General features: G+C 36.3%; 1 long non-coding RNA gene across 2 annotated transcripts in view; it reads left to right on the top strand.

Annotated features, from left to right (window-relative positions):
* Nucleotides 1-21,335, top strand: part of LOC129145890 (uncharacterized) — a 78,587-nt gene that overhangs the window by 35,634 nt on the left and 21,618 nt on the right. Inside the window, exon 5 of one of the 2 annotated variants that reach the window (XR_008552035.1) lies at nucleotides 5,745-6,023. The exons of the other annotated variant lie outside the window; for it this stretch is intronic. This is a non-coding gene — a long non-coding RNA (uncharacterized LOC129145890). Of the gene's footprint in view, nucleotides 1-5,744; nucleotides 6,024-21,335 lie in introns of those variants that run through there. 2 annotated transcript variants of the gene reach the window in all.

Raw genomic sequence — 21,335 nt, 5'->3', positions numbered from 1 at the left:
CATGGAAGAATGCTGGGTTTTTTTTTTGTTTTTTTTTTTAGATTAGCTTAATAAAAAGAAAATGGTAGGAAATTAGTTTCTCCAGGATACTTTTATACCAGATCATTATTATTAGTTAGAGTTTGTCCTAAAGAGTGGCACTAATTTGAAATGTTAGGTTTTGAGCGTGTATTTTAAATCTTTAAATTATAACCATTCAGATAATTGTATTGGATTATTTTAGTATTATCAGAGAAAGCAAAATGAGTAATGCTTTTTAAAACTCTTCGTGTTTCAGAGTAACTTTGGATTCTAAGTGACTAAAAACATGAACTGTGTCTGAGTCATTTGCTTTAACTATATTTTGGGGTTGCTTGATTTATTTGATTGCTGTGAGCAGAACACATTTGTGTCCTAGTGATAGCTCACTCTCCCCCTGCTTTCACGGGGGTGGAGATGCAAAGTGATTATTTTTGGCTTTATCCATCAAAAGGAATAGAATGAGGTAAAAAAGCATTAACTTCTTTTCTTGAAACTTAAATTTTCAGCAACCTCAAATGACAACTGATTCTCAGCAAAGGATATTGGTAGAGATACTTAATTGCAAAATTATTGGAATAATTGTTTTGAAAGTTATGTCTTTACTGAAGGTTCAATGAAATCTTATTTAATGTGTGGAGAATAGTGCAAAGCAATTGAGGATTGTAAAGATGTAATTTACAGTTCTTGCATTCAGTGTGTTGCAGTCCAGTTGGGAAGGCATGCTGTACTAAGATGAAAATGTAACAAACAAGCCAAAGTGTAAGGGAATTTTGTTAGGGAATACAACTTTCTTAAGTGCTTTGAAACAGTCACTTCACTTTGTAATTAATAAAACAGTTGCTATAATTCAGTAGTTTTGAGGAAATCATGTTCATTGTTTTCTATTCCTTTTCGTCTTCTTTCCTACTACATTTCTTAGATCTTTCATTTCACCCACTTTGCTTTTTTTCTGCATTTGGTCTCTGTATCTTTCTCTGAGACTCCTCCTCTCATCTCTGTCCAATACTTAATATTTTTACATTTATTTTATTTTATATATTTTTACATCATTTTTCATTTTTGCAAAATGTGTGCGCTTTCATCTTGGTTACATTCCCCATACAATTCCCTCCCCCCTTATTTTGACCCTACTCCCTCCTCCCCTCCCCCCGCCATAGTGTGTCTCTGGTTGATAGTTGCTTGTTGATTTTGATTTTTACTTTATTATATACTTAGTCTTTTTCCTGGTCCCTTGTTTAGGCTTTCTAAATTCCTGCTATAAGTGAGACAGAAAGAAAAAGAACAACATTTAATATTTTGTAAGGAATCAGCCAAGACTCAACAAGCCTCCTTTCACTTGGGTTTTTGCATTGATGACAATACCAGAGTGCAGTATAAGTACTCCCGAAAGGGTGACTACGGTTTGCTGGCCTGTCTGCAGATCTGTGCTCTCAGTGCGGCCCTCTGCTCATTGAGTGTAGTCTTCCCGGGGCCTGGAGGCAGGGTCTACCAGCAGACAGCTCAGGTTCAGTGTTCTATGAGAAGTTTGTGCAGGTGCTTAGTAACTCATGTTCATCATGAAACACCACCAGGGTTTCAAACGTTCACTGTGTGAATACATCAACATGATGTCAATAATGACCTGGTGTACTTAAAACAGGAAATATGCTTCCAGTTCATTCTGCATAATTATACCCATTTAGGAATTTCTTTGCATATTTTTTCTTCTTATATGTGTAATTTTCCATATTGCTTTTTTTTCACTGATAATGGCTCTTTATTTAAAGATAACCCCTAAATAAAGTTTGAACTGGTTGGATAATGCTCCATGTATTAGTGTTCCACAATAATATTGTTATTCTTCCATTTTTGGTCACTTGATTTGACTTTTGAACTTCCATTACAAACAGTGGGTGATCCTGTAATGACACTTCTGCAAATATATCTTTGTCCAAATGTCAGATTATTGATCTAAGATAGACTCCTAGATGAGTCTGTCCTAGATTTTTATTCAGCCATAAAAAGTAAAGAAATCTGGGCATGTGTGGCAACATGGGTGGTAGACCTCTTGGGCACTATAATAAGTAAAGTAAGTCAAATAGAAAAAGACATTATTCCATATAAACCCACTTATATGTAGAATCTAAAGTTGAACTCATGGAAACGGAATATTCAACCCTGGTTACCAGGAGTTGGAGGTGTGAGAAATGGGAAATGTTGGTCAAAGGGTATAACCTTTATTATTTTTTTGTATTTTTTTAATATTTTATTGTATATAATTCTTACATCATTTTTCATTTTTGCACAATGTATGCACTTTCATTTTGGTTATATTCCCCATACAATTGCACCCCCCCTTATTTTGACCCTAATCCTTCCTCTCCCTACCCCTCTCCCCCCAGTGTGTCTCTGGTTTATAGTTGCTTGTTGATTTTGATTTTTACTTTGTTTTAATTAGTCTTTTTCCTGGTCCCTTATTTAGGTTTTCTAGATTCCTGCTATGAGTGAGATCATCTGGCATTTTTCTTTTTCTTTCTGACTTATTTCGCTGAGCATGATCCCTTCCAGCTCCATCCATGTTGCTGCAAACTGCATGTGTTTATCTTTTTTGATTGCCGAGTAATATTCCATGGTGTATATGTATCACATCTTCTTGATCCAGTCCTCTATTTTGGGGCATTTGGGTTGTTTCCATAGCTTAGCTATTGTAAATAGTGCTGCTATAAAACTAGGGATGCAGGTGTCCTTTGGAATTAATGTTTCTATGTCATTTGGGTAAATACCTAGAAGTGGAATTGCTGGATCATATGGAAGCTCTGTCTTTAGTAGGTCCAGAAATCTCCACACAGCTCTGAGCTGTTCAAGTTCACATAACTTTTATTTTATAGATTAACAGTACTTAGTGCTTTTTTCCTCAATAATTTTACTTTATTTTCTTTTAAAATCAGCATGCCACACAATAATTAAAAATTATGAGGTTTCACTTTTGAAAGAAATGCTTCATCCTGCATCACACAGAAAATATTTTCTCTGGGCTTCACATAATATCAATATCAACATTTCTTTTTTTTTAAAGCATTAATATATGTTTTTATTTTGTAGATATGTTTAACATTTATCAAACACATAATTTAACACCTAGTCTGTTCCATGCCTAGATAATAGGCTCACAAGATAAATAGGACCCAGTTCCTTCCTGGTCAGTTGTCTATTTCTATTTTTTTTTTACACTAAAGCTCTAAATAAGGATCTAGACCTCATGGGATTCACTGACATCTATAGAACACTAAACCCCCCAAAAATCTGCGTACACATTTTTCTCAAGCGCACATGGATAATTCTCCAGGAAATGGTATAAACTTTAATTATAAGTTGAATAAGTTTTAGGGATCTAATATACAGTATGGTGATTATTATTAATAATGCTGTTTATCACTGAATACTTGAAAGTTGCAAAGGGTGTAGATCTTAAATGTTCTTACCACAAAGGAGAAATGGTAATTATATGATGTGGTAGAGATGATAGCTAACACTACAGTAGTAATCATTTCATTTTATAAGTATCAAATCAACACTATGTATACTTTAAACCTCAACAATGTTGCATCTCAGTTTAAAAAAGAAGAAAAGGACTTCTAGAAGCAGAATTACTGGTTTAGAAAATATAAACATTTTGGAGAATTTTGATAAGCATTGCCCAGAAAAGTTGAGTTATCATAGTCCTGCACCAGTTCTGAGTAATACCCACTCCCTGTCTTATATTGTTAACTGTTGCTAATTTGATAGGTAAAACTGGTATCTCGTTGTTATGTATGTTATGGAAGTTATCTTTCACTGCTAGTGAGACTGAATATTAAAAAGTATTCCAGTAAGATAAATCCTTGGAGTCCTTACTAAATTGTTGTATAACATCCCTCCAAAATATTTTTTTGGGGGGAGTGTACCTTTATTCACTTATTTTAGAAATACACAGAATCAACAGGTTTTGATTCATCTCTCTATCTCCTGATGTTTTTAATGCCTGCACATTGACCTGTTTCTTTTGCATCTACACTAGAAAAATGTGTTCATGCCTATTTAAGCTGATCATTTATGGAACTGGCTTTAACAAAGTGTAGGATGGAGAACCTTCTCACTATGGAAGATAGATGAAGGTTTGAGTTAAACCTCTTTACCTATCTGATATGGTCTAGTAGCATGCGGAGGATTCTAAAATGTTGGTTTCCTGAATCCTTAAGGAATGATTCCACCTCTCTTTTAGACGCAGGCACATTTTTTCCAACCTCTGTATCCTCAGGCAGAAGACTGTGGTTTAAACATGGCATCCCAATGAGTCAGGAAATGACTTCATTTCTTACCGAACTGCTTTCTCTCTAATGGGAAGCCCTGAAATAGATGTGCCTCACATCCCTGCTGCAAGCCTTTGCTGTCATTTAGAGGAGCTATTGCTCTATCAGAACTCACACTGAAGCCTATTATTCCAGTGAGACAATTTTGTTATAAAGAAATGATTTGTTATTTTAAGACTTGGCAAACAAGCATACAAGGGGGGGGTGTTCGTTTGGAGAGATGACAATAAGTCTCGGAGAGGTGTGCTTCTACCTTACTTTGTTTTGTTTTACAGAAAGGGCCAGAATTTGGCATGAGCTAAAATTCTGTAAAACTAATTTATCAGACTCAGCCAGCCTCTGCTCATTGCCCTTGAAAATAGATTGCCTTGTCTTTTGTACACCTACATGCAATATTCTTCTGTTGCTTAAGTGGGACACAGTTGGAAGAAATACCTGATCCAGCAGTATAAATGCCTTGTGATCATAATCAGGAATTGGTAGAAATTGACACATGACAAAATAATTTGTACTAAGTTTTCCAAAGCCATGCTATCTCTCTACCAGTGATTGCCTGTGCTGACTTATCATTTATTCAAAGTCTCATTGGAAGCAATTACAGACATTTTAAAATAGGCAGTCAAAATAACAAGTCATTTGACGGGCAATTATGCATTATATGTAGTTGTCCTTTCTATTAGAAGATGACACTATTGATGCTACAATCTCATGTTAAAAAAATGTGGCTTAAAGACTGAAATGTGACTGTCAGATTCTTCCCCTTGGATCACTCACACTGCCTGTCATTTTGCTGTGAACTCAAGTGGCAGCCTGCAGGCATCCTAGATTTTCTTCTCCACCTCTTTGCCTCATGGTCAGGGCCTAATTAGGCATCACGAGCAGGCAAAGAACATATTTACAACGTCTGCTATTGGTGGAAATGCAATGGTTTCGAGGCCTCCGTGGGGGTTTCAGGCTCCTGGGTAATTCGTGAGCTTTGACCCACTGGGGGTGCAGCTGGCTTGGCAGACATCTTTCAGATAGAAAACAGGGACGTTTTCCCACCAAGCCTGGTGTCCTTCAGATTGATTCATGTTTTCACAGAGGCTTGGAGATAGAGGATTTATTTGTCAAATTTATATTTGTGGAATGTGACAGTCTCACTGTGTTTAATGTGTTTGGTGGATTTGAAAAATGGTCTGTCTCCTGAAAAAGTCAAGTTGTAAAAGGCTATCTCTTCTGCTGTGAGGCTGAGTTAAAGAGGAACAGCTGGGGCCGAGTGATGTCATATGCCACCTGCATGAAAGGCCGTCCAGAGGCTCACACCAGAAATGAGAGTGCTCCAGAGAAGTGGGGATCAGATCTATTGGGTTTTTTTTTTTTTTTTTGATTTTTAATTTTTTTTTTTTTTTGCAGAGGACGATGTTTCCCATAGAAATGATTTGCACAACCCTAAAATGTATCATGAAGATCCAAGCTGACTTGCTGTGGAGGAAATTATAGTGGGAAGCCCAGCACTTATTCAGCTTTCCCACCTTAAGCAAGAGTCTTTGAATCTCTTCTTTGGAGTTTGGGTGAAGTAAGGATGCACAACAGACATGTACCTCAGAGAGCTCACAAGATGTTTTATTTGGGTGGTGGGAGAAAATGCTAGTCATTGCACATTGTATTTCCCCTCATCTTTTGAAAAAAATTTGCTTTTATATAATACAGTGATATGCTAGCACCCATAATTTTTTTCAAAGAACAGCACATTTTTTAAAAGATTTATTTATTTTTAAATCAGAGCTGGGGCGCAGGCCAGAGGTGCAGGATGGTGAGAGGATTTACTAGCGATAGAGCAGGGAGCAGAACAGGCAGATGACCAAAATGCACTGCTGAGGGGAGCAGCGGGCGAGACACGAGAGATCTGCCTCTCCATGTAGGAATGTCTCTGGCCAGCCGGGAATCAAACCCGCTGCGGAGGCTACGGACAGCTTCACAGCGTTGCACTCCACCTGCTGCACCACCGGGGAGGCCCTGGCACCCATAATTTAATAGTAAACTCTATGTTGGAGAAACATGCTTGATTTACTTTCCCATAGAGACATACTCTCAAGAATATTTGGAGACTTCTCACTGAGAAGCCAGGAAAGATTGTGGGCACAGTGTGGATGATCCATGGACTGACTATAAGAAAACTGGCTTGTTTTTGACTGGGAGAGCAGCAAGACAGTGTTGCCACAGTGGGTAGAATCTTACATTTGGAACTTGCAATAGGCAGAATGTTTGCCTTTTCCTGAATCCCTGGCACCTATGAGTATTACATTATTTGAAAAAAGGGTCTTTGAAAATGTGATTATGTTAAGGATCTTAAGATAAGGAGCTAATCCTGAATTATCCAGGTGGTACCTAAATGTCACCACAAGTGTCCTTATATGAGAAAGGGAAGTTTCACATATACAGAGGGGAAGGTGATGTGAAGGCCCAGACAGGGATTGGAGTTCTGCAGCTACCACAACCTGGACGAAGCACATCAGTTTTGTTTGGACTCTTTCTCCTATAGTTCATGTTAGGACTCTGGGGCATCAGGTCTCTAATTTTAAATGGTTAATTTGGGTCAGCAGTTTTGTGGTTTTAAAAACACTTCCACCATTTTGATCGGATTATCTCTTCTTTTTTTAAAAAGTTAATTCTTTTTTTAAAATTTTTTTTTCATAGAACAACTGGAGTGTAGGCCAGAGGTGTGGGGGATGTGAGAGGATTCACCAGAAACATAGTGGGGAGCAGAACAGCTGGATTTACTGAAATACGCTGCTAAGGAAAGCAGTGGGCAAGACAGGAGAGGTCTGCGCCATGCGTGGATTAGCTCTGTGGCTGGTGATCGGACTCAGGCTGCAGTGGTGATAGCGCTGAGACTTAACACCTGGGCCACCAGGCAGGCCTTGTTTTCTTGTTGAGTTGTATGATGTCTTTATAGATCTTGGATATTAGCCCCTTATCAGATACATGATATGCAAATATTTACTCCTATGTGGTAGAATGTCTTTTTGTTTTAATGATAGCTTCTGTTGAATTGATTTGTTTTTTGCACATGTGAACTCACAGTGTAAAGTTTTTACTGTAAAGTTATTCATGGGCATCCGTGCTATTGACTGAAAAGTCTGTTCTTTGCACATTGCTGCTATTCAGTGCTCCACCTCATCTACCAAGTTCACATGTGTGGGCTTATTTTTCTGCAGTCTGTTGCATTGGTCTCTATGTTTTGATTACTACAACTTTATATTTTTATGTCTGGTAGGTAAAGTCCTATTATGTGGGTCTAGTTGAAGTGTGTGTAGACCTTTCTTTGCCCTTTTCCGTATACCTTTTAAAATCAGCACATCCAATTCAACAACAAAAAAAAAATATGTTGGGATTTTGATTGGGACTGCATTGAATATAGATCAAATAGATCAAATTAAAGTAAATTAATGTTTTCAAAATACCAAGTCTTCCAAAGCACAATTGATGTATCTCCCAGTTTACAAAGTTCATGTCTTCAAAATCTTTCAATAATGTTTTATAGTTTTGCCAACAGCAATCTTACACATATTTTGATCAGTTTATTCTAAGGCATTTGATAATTTTTGATGTTATCATAAACAGTATCTTTTACAGATTTAAGTAAGCTCCTTATTGCTGGTATTCAGCAACTCAATTTAACTTCTATCTAATGTATTTTTGGCATATTAATATCCAGCAACTTTGCTAAATTATATTATAATCCTACTAGTATAGATAATTTTGTTTTTGCTTTTGACAAAACCATATTATTCGCAGATAATAACAGTTTTTCCCCTCTAATTTTTATTCCTTTATTTTCTTTGCCTTAATATGGCAACTAATATGCTCAGTAAAATGTAATCTTCTAATGAAGTGAATTACATTAGTTGTTTTCAAGATATTAAGTTTTCCAGCTTTCCAGGAATAAACTGAATTTGGTCACACATTTTTTTTTTTTCATTTTCTGCTGGATTTGGAGTGACAAACTGTGCTGATGTTTACATGGGTTTCCTGAATGAAATTGTTCAGAGTTTCCCCCTCATATTTCATTTATCCAGTTATCCTAGCCTGATATTATAATGTGGGGACAGTATTCCTCATTCTCTGTTCTCTGTAAGAACTTGTGTGATGTTGAAATATTTCCTAATAGAGTATTTGTAGAACTCATCAGTTAAAAGAACTGGGCCTGGAGTTTCTTTGAAAGAAGGGTTTGTCTATAGCTTTAGGTTCTTGAATTATTAGAGGAATTTTCATATTTTCTCTTACGTCAATTTTGATAACATATTTTTTCTAGGAATTGATTTAAATATCAAATCATTTTAAATATATTTTAAGAAATTTGCAAAATATATAATTATGACCATTTTTTCTTACATATTTGTGTACTTGTGTCTTCTCTGTTCACTTGATTAAATATTCCAGTGACTTACCAATTTTATTAGTGCTTTGGATTGACTACTTGCTATTACATATTTGTTTTCTATTTCATTAATTTCTTCTCTTTATTTTATCACACCTTCATCCTTCTTCCTTTCATTGTATTTTGCTGTTCTCGCCCCACCCCCTAAATTCTTGATAGAGTCGGTTACTTTATTAATTTTTGGTCATGCTGTTCTCACCCCACCCCCTAAATTGTATTTTGCTGTTCTCACCCCACCCCCTAAATTCTTGATAGAGTTGGTTACTTTATTAATTTTTGGTCATGCCTCTTTTCTAATCTAAGCATTAAAAACTGGTAAATCTTGTTTTTGTTTCTTTTTCTAAGTGTCACTTGACCTTGTTGGTAATGTTTTATATAATCAGTGTTCAATTATATTGGTCCTCATATTTACTGTTAAGTTCAAATCTTCATTCTTATATTATATACCTTCAAGTTGGAATCATTTTCCTTTCACTCGAATTATTTCCTTTAAAGGTTCCCTTCAAGAAAGTCTGTGGTAATATCCTTTATCAGTTTTTGTTTGTCTAGAAGTTATTTCGATCACTCTCATTCTTGAAAGATCTCTTCCCAGTGCATGCAGTTCTAGATGAGCAGTTATTTTTGTCAGCACATTGAAAATATCTTTCCACTGTATTCTGGCTTCAATATTTAAAAATAACTCTTGATCTAATTGTTGTTCTTTAGAGGATAACTGCCATCCTTTGATCTTGTTGCTTAAAAAGTTTTACCTTTGCGGGCCTTGCTGGTGGCGCAGCGGTTGAGTGCTGGGCTGTGAAGCCAGCGGTCCGCAGCTTCTACAGTGCCTGTTCGATCCCCGGGCGGCAAGGGTCCCACATGGCACGCAGACCTCTCCTGCCTCACCCGCTGCTCCCCTCAGCTGTGTAGTTCGTCAGTCTGCCTGTTCTGCTCCCCATTCTGGCTCTGGTGGATTCTCTCACCCTCCCGCACTTCTGATTGTACCCAGTGCTTGTATAAAATAAATAAATAAATCTTAAAGAAAAAGTTTTATCTTTGCTTTTGACTTTTTACCTTTCATTATTGTTAAGGTGCAGATTTCTTATTTATCATATTTGAGATTCCCTGGACACTTGATTCTGTCACCATTTGTGGAAAATATTGGACAATATTTCCTCAGATATTGCCTCTGCTCCTTTCTCGCTCTCTTTTTTGGATCAGATGTATTTTAGACCTTCTCACTGTATCTTCCATATCACTTATTCTCTTCTCTGTATTTTTCATTCTTTTCTCTTTGTGCTTCATTCTCTTTATTTTCTTTTGGCATCTTTCAGTTCGTATTTTTTTTTCCTTCTGCTCTGTTTAATATGCTGCCAAATAAGCTCATTGAGTTTTAATTTCAGGATCATTTTTTATTTTTATAAGTTCTTATTTGTTTTGTATCTACTCTGTCACTTTTTAAAAAATTGACCTATTTGCAACACAGTATATGTTTTAGGAGTGCAGGCCCACACTTCTTCAAATATGTGTCACTACACACACCCACTCTCAAAGTACCAATAACCTGTCACCATAACCCACTGGACCTCCTCTACCCCCTGTTCCTTCCCACCCCCTCTGGTATTTTCACTTCTGCTGTAGAAACTGAGGGTTTGTTTTCACTGTTTCTTTGCTTTGTTCCTTCATATTCTACATATAATAGAATCATGTGGAATTTGTATTTTTCCTTCTGACTTATTTTGCTTAGCATGATCTCCTCCAGCTCCATCTATGTTGTTGAAATGTCATGATTTCATATATTTTTTAATGCAGTTAAATAGTATTCCACTAAGTATATATATTCCATAGCATCTTTACCCAATTATCAGTCTTTGAGCACTTAGGTTGCTTACATAGCTTGACTATTCAATAATGCTGTAATGAATATAAGAATGCATATATCTTTTCAAACTCTTGATATTCTTTGGTAGATGCCTAGGAGTAGAATTTCTGGATCACATTATAGATCTATTTTTAATATTTAGAGAAATCTCCGTACTATTTTCCATAGGGGCTAAACCAGTCTACATCAGTGTATGAGGATCCCTTTTTCACTGTCATTTGAAAATATTACCCTGTTCCTTGTAGATATTTTCAAGTTTGTTATTTCTTCAAGCACTGCTATTTTAATACCTATTTTTGACAATCTCAGTATCTGAAATCTGTGCACATCTGTTTCTGCTGCCTATTTTTTATCCTTTTCCTAGTTAGTGTTTTGTTTCCTGTGTCCCTTATCATCTTTGACTTCTTATGGGACTCTGACCTTAAAAATTATTTGTGTGGTTCTTTGAGGGTTAGGATGGATTTGCCCTCCTCTAGGGATGCCCTTAGTTTCATTCTGTCAGGTACTCAAATACATTAACAAGTAGAGATAACCTCAGATTAAGGTTAGGGCTTGAGATTCCTTGGCTGACCTAGGTACAAATTCATTTATAGTTTGTGGCAAAACATCTCATGATTTATTTTCTATCTCATTTTTTTCTCTGGCTAGGCAAATTTTCAGCTCCTTGTCTTGGGAACCAAGGGTTGATTTTGATCTGAGTATGTAACCCTTATGGAGCCCTTTGGAATCTCAGCTTAATGTGTGGAGGCTCTGCTACAAGACTTCCCATACCTGCCTGACTCTGGGCCTGGATTTCTGTCACCTCTGAGCCAAATGCATAGTGTGGTATAGGCAGATGCTCTGTCAGCAAAAGTGACTTTGGAGCTCCAGCACTACTCTTACCTTTCTGGATAGGCCTTCATCCAAAATTTAGTCATTGAAAAATTTGATGCATTTAAGGTGATTAAAGCAAGTTTATCAAGTTTTTCTCCTGTTTTCAAAGCTAATTTGTTCTGAATAACTGTGTACACCATTACTGAAAACAGGAAATCCTGCTTTGGTGTTTATATTCTCATTGAGTATAGAGTATTAGTGAAGTTGCAGAGGAAATATATATTTCATTTCTAATACATTTTTGTATATAATTCTTTAAACCTTGGTGGGTTAACTTAATCCAAATTCTTCTCAGATCTGTTTCCATGTTCAGAGATGCTTGCCCACTAGGCATGTTAACTGCCATTGAGAGGTATTAACTCCCACTTTACTCCGAGGATGTTATTCTTTTCACTTCACTGCAAATTAATTTATTATATTACTTGGTAATATCATACTTCAGGAAGCAAAGAACCCATTCTCAAGAAATGGTGATAAAATCTAAGTGAGTTTCTGAAGAACTGGAGATGAGAAAGTAGTGGTCTTGACTGTAGCACCTTCTAGGTATTCAAATAATAAGGACAACTGTTGGAAGGGACAGATATGGAGAATAAGATTTGATAATAGGTTTGGGAAGAGGGACACAAAATATGCTTGTAATGTGAAATAATATTCATTTAATACCTTCTAGATTGCACCTCAGTGCTAGAAACTTTACATAGGCTACTTCCTTCAATGAGATTCTGTGAAGAAAAGATACTGAAGTCATCAATCTTAAACTATTTTATAATTTTATCATGTTGGTAACAGTTTGACTGCTTTAATTCTCATTTTCAAAACTATTTCCAACAACTAAGGGTAAAGGGGAAGTTAAATATAAAATGATCGCATCTGACTTTTGGTGATAACAGTCACGTTCATTTGTAATTGGAGAGAAGGAAAACTCAAGGAATGACCTCTGTAAAAGATCCCTTTGGAGCTGCTAATAAATAGCAAAATATATATTTTTGAATTTCATTTTGGGTGGCCAATGCGTAATCTCATGGGGACATGCAAAATTATCAATGCACCAAATGTGAGCAACGAGAAGGCGTGGCTCATCCTCAGAATGGATAATCATCTTCCACATTATTTTCAGTTCCTAAGATTCTTTTCCAAAGCTTCCAACATGGAAGCTATAGTCTATAGACCTTTTACTTCCTAGAACCTCTTCTGGTGGTAAATACCACATCTGCAAATGTAACTTTGTATAATCCTTGGTTTTGGTATCACATAGGATTTGTACCATACAGAGTCTAAGTGGAAGAAATGGAAAATGCAGAATTAAATGTTAGTTCAGTGTGTCTCTGAGCAATTGCTTTAGCTTTCAAAAGGCCAAAGCCTTCAGCTGTTATAGCACTGATTGGAAGTAAAGAGCTGGCTCTCAGGAGAATACTTGCTGAAAAGAACAGGACTGTGTGGCTTTGCCTCTTTAAAAATTCTACTGCTAAACCCTAGGCTGCCCTGCCTACTTGCTATTTTTGCCCATTGGCAATTTCCTCTTGAAATGTTATCATCTAATTCTCCCCCAGGCTTTACTCAACCAAGTGTTGAACTGCTAAATGCTGCTTCAGCTAATGTCACCATTCAACATAGAACAATATGGGGTCTCCAGGAACTGGAAAAAAAAAAAACAAAACAGCTCCCCCTTTACCTTTAAGGCAAATGGCTGTCTCTGTGAAGATGATACTGATTTTGCTTACAGCTGTTTTAGGTAAAGCCGGAAATCGTACAGTAAACTTTCAGGAACTGACTGATTACATATATTTTGTCTCGACAGAACTAGGCTCCCTTCTGCTGGCTATAATACCGTCACTCCTTAGTTTTGTGCCTGAATCTTGCTCCTTACTTGGCACAATGCTAGGCTCTTTATATACATCCTGTTTAACATACAACACCCCATTTAGGAAACATTTTTCTTTCCATTTTATGATAGGAACCTGCAAATCAGGGAAATTTTTACATGATAGGAGTGAGGTTCTGTCCAAGTTCAGCCTGACTTTAAAGCCTGTGCATTTTCTACTCTACCTTGAATTCTTACTGTCCATCTGAATTTGTCTCCTAGGAATATTGCAGTCTAAGAACAGTATTGAAATAATTGGGACTTTGCTTCTGCTGGGCCAACTTTTGCAGTTTATAATTGGGGAATTGGCAAAAGTATAGCTGTTCTCAAAATAGGGTTTCCCTCTGTTCTCTGAGGACAACAATAAAACCCATGTATATCTTTGGTCATCCAAAGGAGTTAAGTGAAGAAATGTCTAAAAACAGCATGATTAAGTGCTTGCATTGGCAGCACATACACTAAAAAAAATGATTACGAGGAGTTTTAATTATTAGACTCTTGTTTGGAGATTCATTTTATTCTTTGAACAAATACTTTTAATTTATTTACTCTTGGTTTACAGTACTCTGAAAGTTTCAGGAGTATAACCTCACACCTTTATATGTGTATATACCATACCATACCCACCACCAAAGTTCTAGTACTAGTCACCACTATCAAATTAACACCCTTTGCAACCATTCCTCTTATTCCCTGACTGCTTCCCCTGTGATAACCACCATTTTGTTGTCAGACTCTAAGAGTTTTATTTGTTGTTTCTTTATATTCCAAATGAGTGAAACTATCTAGTTTTTGTCTTTTCCTTTCTGACTTGTTTCATCAACTCAGGTTCCATCTGTGTTGTTGCAAAAGGCAAGATTTCATCTTTTTGATAGCTGAGTGTTCCATTAAGTATATATATATATACTCCAACTTCTTTATCCAGTCATTGATAGATGGGCACTTGGGTTGTTTCCCTATCTTGGCCATTGTGAATAGTGTTGCACTGAACATAGGGGTGCATATATCTTTCTAAATTAGTGTTTTCATAGTCTTTGGATGAATACCCAGAAGTGGAACTATGGGATCATTTGGTAGTTCTATTTTTAATTTTTTGAGAAACCGCCATACTCTTTTCCATAGTGGTTGCACCAATTTGCATTTCTGTCAACAGTATCTAAGAGTTCCTTTATCTTCACGCCTTTGCTAACACTTATTTCTTCTCATTTTGATATAGGCTTGACCTTTCTCACACTTATGAGGTGATATCTCATTGTGATTTTGATTGAGCAAATAATTTTTAAATACCTATGATGTGTATAGTCCTATCATTGGGGCAATGTAGTGAGCAAAGGAGACAAAAGTCCCTATTCTTTTGATGCTTACATCCTACTGGGAGTAATGGGGAGGCCGACCATACAAAAGATAAAGAATAAAAATATAAGTATTAGATGGTGATGAATAGGGGCATACTGACTTTTAGTTTTTGTTCACTACTGTATTAGCAAAATAAAAGGGTATATAATTTGGATTTATTATTAATATCAAGTGTTCTATTAAACTTAGAATGTAGCCTCTCCTTATATTGGATTGTATTAGTTTCTTGGGGCTAATGTATAAAAATTCCCCAAACTGGGTTGTTTATTACAACAGAAATTTATTGTCTAATAGTTCTAGAGCCTAGAAATCTGAAATTGAGTGAAATTGGGTGCTGACAGGGTCAGTTCCTTCTAAAAGCTGTGAGGGAAAGTCTGATCTATGATTTTCTCCTAACTTCCGGTAGCCTCAGGTGAGCCTTTATTTGTAGATGGCATTTCTCCTCTGTGTTTTGATATAGTCTTCTCTCTGCCATGCCCTCACTGGGAGACAGAGCATTCTTCCTCTGACCCTTGACTTTGGTTTCCTATGTGACTTGCTTTGGTGATGATGCATGATGCAAACAAAGATTTGAAATATGCTTGTCTATGTAACTTCGCCCCCTACTTGAGTGCCTGACTTTGGCCATGAGAAGAATATGCTTTGGATTGCTTTTTGTCCAGAGAAGAGAGATATGTAGGTCAGACCTGGACTTAAATCAATAATTAAATGATGACTGAACCCAAACAGTAAGACAAGTACTTCATAGATCCATGAGCAAGAAATAAAAGCCTATTGTTGACTGCGATTAAGATTTGAGTAGAAGTTTGTTATGCAACATTATAGTGGAGGTGCCTAAGTGATACATTGTTATTTCAAAATATTTAAGTCAGTGAAATGATCCAACAAATTGAAACCTTTCCACTTAGACCTAAGATTCACATTCTCAACCATTTGGCATTACTTCAGGTCACCAACGCCCTCATGAGAAAACTTTTGGGGAAAGGGAATGGTAACCTTACTTTTTGAAACAACACTGTCACCATTTTTATTCTGGCTTTTTATACTTTTCAAATGGGTATCTCTTTAATAGGGGTTTTACACTTCAGAAAATGATCATCATCAGCTGTACATGAAAAGCTACTTTCTCAAAAGATTGCTCAAATACACTTAGAAGTTGTTCACAGTGTGGTGGATCCATTGCTTTTTAGACTTCAGTAGCTTTTTGTTCTTCAAGAGCTCGTCTTGATTACTTAAGGGTTGTGGTTCTCCACTTTTTCTTTGCAAGAAACTGTTTCTGAGTAAGAGCATAAAATAAAAGAAAGAATGTGCTTTATTTTTTGGTGATACTTTAGTATGGGTTTGAACAACAAATTCTAGTCTTGGTAAAAGAAGGCAAAATGTTTTGTTAATCTATTTCAAATTCACAAGGAAGTTGCATTATGAAATGTTCAATCTCATAAGTGACAGAAGAGCTGTATCTGTTCCTGGCAGAGCATTGATAAATGCTTCAAATACATGGGGCTTTTAGTTTTCAAACTCATTTGTATAGATGATAATTTTCCAATGTATTATATAAAGGTGATGAATTACACTGTTACTGCAACATTTCTGGAATGGTGTTCTGAGAACTTTAGACCTATTCGAGTGATTTACCATATATCAGTTTTTGAAAAGCAAGACATAAAAAAACTAAGGGCAACATTTATTTAATATATGTATGTTTTAAAATATAAATTAAGCACAAAATTCCTATATAATTCTCATAGGTTGGATTCTGTCTCTCAACAAGATCTTGAAGTCCCAATCCCTAGTATCTCAGTATGCGACCTTATTTGAAATAGGCTTGTTACAAGTATAGTTAGTAAAGAGGAGATCATCCTGGAACAGGGAGGGCCCTTAATCCAATAGGACAGACGTCTTTGTAGAAGACAATGTGACATCACAGAAGAGGAATGCCATGTGGTGACAGAGGCAGCGATTGCACTTATGCAGTTGTAAATCGAGAAATGCTAAGGATTGCTGGTGACACTAGAAGCTAAGAGGAAGTCATGGAATAGATTTTCCCCTTGAGTCTTTGAGAGAGCACAACCCTGCTGACACTTGATCTCTGACTTTTAGTCTCCAGAACTGTAAGACAACAGATGTCTGTTGTTTTAGCTACCCACTGGTAATTTGTGGTAGTGGTAATTTGTTATGCAGTCCTGGGAAACTCATGTAATGAATGTTCAGAATTTTTTAAAGCCACCCTTTTTGATAGGTGTCAGAATACAAGCACTTGGATGCAGACATGACACATAAAGTTATAAAAATAATCAGCAGCATTGAAATCATATTTAGATAAAACGTCAAAATAATCTTTCTCTTTATACAAATAATACATAATTATGGGAGAACTTAAATATAAACAAAGGGAAGAGAGGGCAGGAAGGAGGGAGAAAGGAAAGAAGGAAGGAAGGAAGGAAGGAGAGCAGGAAGGAAGGATGGAAGGACTAGAGATCACCACGTGTTCTAAACCCGGGGATAATCACTGTGAAATTTTGTGGCATAGCCTGCCAACATATCTCTGTAAAATAGATAATTTCCCCCCAAATAGGATTATACTATACACATTGGCTTAGTGACCAGTTCTTATTTTTAGCATTGCATCTTAAGCATGCCATTATATTTTTAACTCAGAGAAAGCAATTATTTATGCTTCTAATTATGTATCATTCAGTACTTTACAAAGTGATTCCATAACCATCATCTCATTTGGTAATGAAGGAAAGGCATGAAGACAGCAGTTTGCTCTCAGCTGGGGAATCAAATTTTAGGGAAGAAATTTGGTTTACCTATTGGGCTAAACTGAGGAGTAGGGGGAAGAATTGAACCTTTATTTATTGTTGCCAACTTCCTTCTTTGTCTTAAAGCCTACAGTTAGCTAATGGGGAGCGCAACACAATGGAAAAATAGAAAATTGGAGTAAAAGGAAGGCTAACACTCAATAATTACATTCACATTATGTGACCAGTAAAAATCATTGTGTAGATGAAGAGTCAGTGATATGGGAAGATACTCATTATGTGATAGATGAAAATTAGATCATAAGAATGTGTGTACTGAATGATCCCAATTTAGAAAAAAAATATGAAAAAAGAGTGGAAAGATCTCTATCAAAACATCAATAGTGATTACATTTGGGTTATTGAATTACAGCTGATTTTTTAAAAGTTATATGAGAAAAGGACCTTGGGGAAAGTTGCTGAATTGTAAGGTGGTGAAGATATCTCAGGAAGGGACTAAAAATCCTTGTACCTTATACTTTCACACTTTGGGTAGTAGATGTAAAACATGCAGTTGGTGGGTTTGGGTGCTGGTATCTAGCCTAGATCATAAAGTGGTTTGATTTTTCCTCTATACCATTCAATAATAAAGGGTCAAAGTTGAAACTTTGGGGGTTAAGTGGTTGGCGATATGCATGAAAGAAATGGGTGTAGATAATTAAAAAAAATATTGTTTATATTTGTGTTCAGCCATTATTTACACTCTACGTGCCTAGTACTGTATTAGATTCTGGAGAGGCTATTAAGGAAATAAAAGACGTAGTGATTTGCCTTCTGGTAAGGAAAGCAAACACGAGCGTGTGAATATATTAATCCCTTAGCTCCCTGACTTATATCTAATGACACTTGTCTTTCCTAGTAGGACTTATTTGGTGTCAATATCTTCCCATTCAGACTGTGGTTTCCATGAATATGGGGATATGTGTGTTTCGTTTTCTTGGTATCCCAAGAGCTAGAATCTGTGATAAAGGCAGGTAATCAAATCAGTCGAATGAATGAACGGACAACGATGTGAGAATTTAAGAGGAGAATAATGCAGAATGAAGCAGTTGGAGAAGGATTTGAGAGAAGGAACTGGAATCAGGTCTGAAAAGTGGGCAGATTTGATTAGCAAAGAGGGATTTTTAGGAATAGAAGTGAAATCATAGGAAGAAACTGTTTTCTAAACCCAAACAGAAGAACGAAGAGTCAAAAACACTGAGCTTTGAGTTCTGGGTATGGGGAAGGAAGATAGAAAACATGGTTACCAGTGATTAACCAAAGGAAAGGGAGAGTAGGACTTCTTAGTAGAAAACAAATTGCAGAGTGATTGAAGAAAATACTTTATGGGTTTTCTTTTTTTTCCCCCAAGTCAACTCTTCACCCCCTTCATAATAGTTAATTCTTATTTTGCACTAATATTTGGTTTCTAACTACCTCCCAATTAAGGATTAGTCTATTTTTATTCCCAGGCATGAGTTTTTTGAGGAGAGAATTGCATCTTCTCTCTGAAATCCTGATCCTTACCACCACATATTACATGTAGTAAATATTCAACCAGGGTAGTTATTATGAATCTGATATTCTTCAGGCAATGATTACTGATATCTTCCATAAAGAAAAGCTATATCAGTAGAAAAAATATTAAAGTCCTCTATTTATGATGTTTCCAAGGAACAAATGTTTTTCAGTCAGAAAATATATTTTCATCTTTGCCGTGATTCATAGAAATAAATATATGTGAAAAACTAGATAGGGCAGAAGCTTTAGTTCTATACATTAGAATAACCCAATTATCTTCCCCCCCCACACACATAGTTTTATTGTGGTATAATAGACATATAGCATTGTATAAGTTTTATATATACAGCATAATGGCTCGACTTTCAAATATTGTGAAATTATTACTGCAATAATTTACTTAGCATCCAACATCTCATACAGAGACAAAAAGGAAAAAAAAATTTCCTTGTGATGAGAACTCTTAGAATCTACTCTCTTAAAAATTTTCAAGTATACCATACAGCAGTGCTAACTGTAGCAATCAATTGTGCATTACAACCCCAGTACTTATTTATCTTACAACTGGAAGTTTGTACCACTATCATTCAATTTCCCTCCCCCAACCTCTGGTAACTACAAATTAATCATTTTTCTGAGTTTTGTTTTTGTTTTAGATTCCATATGTAAGTGAGATCATATAGTGTTTGTCTTTGTCTGACTTATTTAATGCCCTCAGGGTTCATCCTTGTTGTAGTGAATGACAGAATTTCCTTCTTTATGGCTGAATAATATTCCATGATATATATGGAACTTCTTTATCCATTCATCTGTTAATGGCAACTTAGGCTATTTCCTTATCTTGGCTGTTTTAAATAATGCTGCCGTGAACATGGAGGTACAGATAGTTCTTTGACATTAGTGTTTTCTTCTATTTGAATATATTCTTAGAAGTGGAATGCTGGATCATATGGTCATTCGGTTTTTAATTTTTTGTGGACCTGCCATGTGGTTTTTCCATAATGGCTGGACCAATTTACAATCCCACCAAGAATGCACAAACATTCTCTTTTCTCCTCATTATGCCAGCATTTGTTATTTCTTGTCTTTTCATGACCATTCCAATAGGCATGAGGTGATATCTCATTGTAGTTTTTTTTTTTTTTTTAAGATTTATTTATTTATTTATATAAGCACTGGGTACAGTCAGAAGCGCAGGAGGGTGAGAGAATTCACCACAGCCAGAGCAGGGAGAAGAACAGGCAGACTGATGAAGTACACTGCTGAGGGGAGCAGCGGGTGTGGCAGGAGAGCTCTGCGTGCCATGTGGGACCCTCGCCGGTGGCTAGGGATTGAACTGGCGCTGCAGAGGCTGCAGGCAGCCTCGCAGCCCAGCACTCAACTGCTGCGTCACCACAGGAGGCCCTGTTGAGCATCTTTTTATGTACTTATTGGTCATTCATATATATTCTTTGGGAAAATGTCTGCTCAGATCCTTTGCCCATTTTTAAAAGGGCTTATTAGGTTTTTTTTCTTTGCTATTATGGATTTTTTAAAAAAATGAAAAATGAAATAGTTAATATTGTACATGACTAATTTCTTTAGGAAAAATTACTGTAAGAATCATATATTTAAACAGTATGATGAAAATTTAAGTGCCTACATCATTAATGCTTCTTTAAAGTTCCAAGAATATTTGAAGCTATCTGATGTTCATTGTTCCCTTTTAAGCTGTCAGTCATTAAGAGTAAACCAACTATATAATTAATAATAATGTTTTTCTAATTGATGGATATTGTCAGACATGATTTAATATGTTATCTTGTTCTATCATTTCAACAGTCCTATTGTTCTCATTTTGCAGTTGCGGAAACTGGAACACAAGATTTTAATAGCTTGCCCATAGTTATGTAGCTGTTAAGGGGCATACCCAGGATATAAATGTACCAGGTTGGCTTCAGAATCTGCAGGTTTAACTAAATTGTGCCTCGGTATTTATATTATGTCCATTTGACCAATGGATAGTAGGAAAACCTGTAATCATTAATTTTAATTTAAAATATATTTAAATCATATTTATGAATTCAAAAAGGCAAGAGAGAAGGCCAGGACAGTTGACTAGTAGATTAATATATTAACATGGGATGAGATGCAAAATAATGATAGCGATTTATGTGATGTAACATGCTCATCCCTTGCATATTTGCTTATTTGCACTGTCCAATAGTAATATCATACAAACCGGGCCTCCCCAGTGGTGCAGCAGGTTGAGTGCAGTGCTGTGAAGCTGTCTGCAGCCTCTGCAGCACAGGTTTGATTCCCGGCCAACCAG

The sequence above is a fragment of the Talpa occidentalis genome, unplaced genomic scaffold (assembly GCF_014898055.3).
Source record: "Talpa occidentalis isolate TD23 unplaced genomic scaffold, MPIMG_talOcc4v2.1 talOcc4.15, whole genome shotgun sequence".
NCBI classification, from domain to species: Eukaryota; Metazoa; Chordata; class Mammalia; order Eulipotyphla; family Talpidae; genus Talpa; species Talpa occidentalis.
Note: the sequence above shows the minus strand (reverse complement) of the source record. Positions and strands in the feature narration are given on the sequence as shown.